Below are 1259 nucleotides of genomic sequence, written 5' to 3' on the forward strand. Positions count from 1 at the left end.
AAAAAAAAAAAAAAAGATTATAACATAGAATAAAAGAAATAGCCAAGAATCCTTACTGGCATAAATGAATAAGGAGTGGAAAAGAAGGAACAGCTTCTTTCCTTACAGAAGAATTCAATTTATAAATGTAGAAGGAATGAGGAAAGTACAAAATCATCATTAGGCAAATACTACAGTACTAACTGCTGTAGGCAAGATCCGTAGATGGGTCCTAAAATAAATGGAAGAAAAGGAAGAAAGCTTGAGAAGAGGGTATCTGTAGTTTTGAAATATCTTCTTCAAAGGGTTTATTTACTACTACTAAGTAAATAATAAAATTATTAAATAATTCTTTAATAAATTTATTAAATAAAATAGAGATTATAATAATCACCTTCTGGTCTCTCAGAAACAGATAAACTGATCTTAAAAATCAGGAAGGAGCTCTCCAACTCACCCAGTCCATCTCCTTCCTAGAGAAGAGACTGTATTCAAATCAGTAAAGACAGAAGTGAATTTATCCTAATCCCAAAAGAATTTCAGTGAAATTACATTACATAATTTCCTTAAGTATCCAAATTTGGTAGAGTGAAATAGGTTACCAAGAATTAAATCTTATATACAGAGAAAAAAGTCTTTAAAAAAAACCCTGGCTCGGCACTGTTGCACAGTGGTTATGGCACCAGCCACATACTCTGAAGCTGGTGAGTTTGAACCCATCCTGGATCAGCTAAGCAACAATGATAACTGTAACAGAAAAATAGCCCAGCGGGTTCGAATCCAGCCTGGTCCAGCTAAGCTACAATGACAACTGCAACAGAAAAATAGCCAGGCATTGTGGTGGGCGCCTGTAGTCCCAGCTACTTGGGACGCTGAGGCAAGAGAATCACTGAAGCCCAACAGTTTGAGATTTCTGTGAGCTGTGACGCCACAGCACTCTAATGAGGGTGATATAATGAGACTCTGTCTCAAAAAAAAGGCAAAGATTTTTTTTACTTAGATATGTATATTTCCTGTATTGTGTTCTATATTAGTGATCACAAATGTGGGACCTGCTCAATGATTTTAAAAGACTCTCTGAATGGGCCACTGCATAGTTAGGATTATTATTTGAGGATTTTTTTGCTTATCTGTGTTGGTAATATCATGAAAATTATACACAGACCTTTTTCTGCTCACCAGCTTTCATTTGTGTTTGTGTATTTAATGTGTGGCCCAAGGCAATTCTTCTTCCAATGTACTCCAGATAAGTCAAAAGGTTGGATACTCTTGTTTAGCCA

This window comes from Otolemur garnettii, unplaced genomic scaffold, assembly GCF_000181295.1.
Source record: "Otolemur garnettii isolate 467f Iridium unplaced genomic scaffold, OtoGar3 scaffold00210, whole genome shotgun sequence".
NCBI classification, from domain to species: Eukaryota; Metazoa; Chordata; class Mammalia; order Primates; family Galagidae; genus Otolemur; species Otolemur garnettii.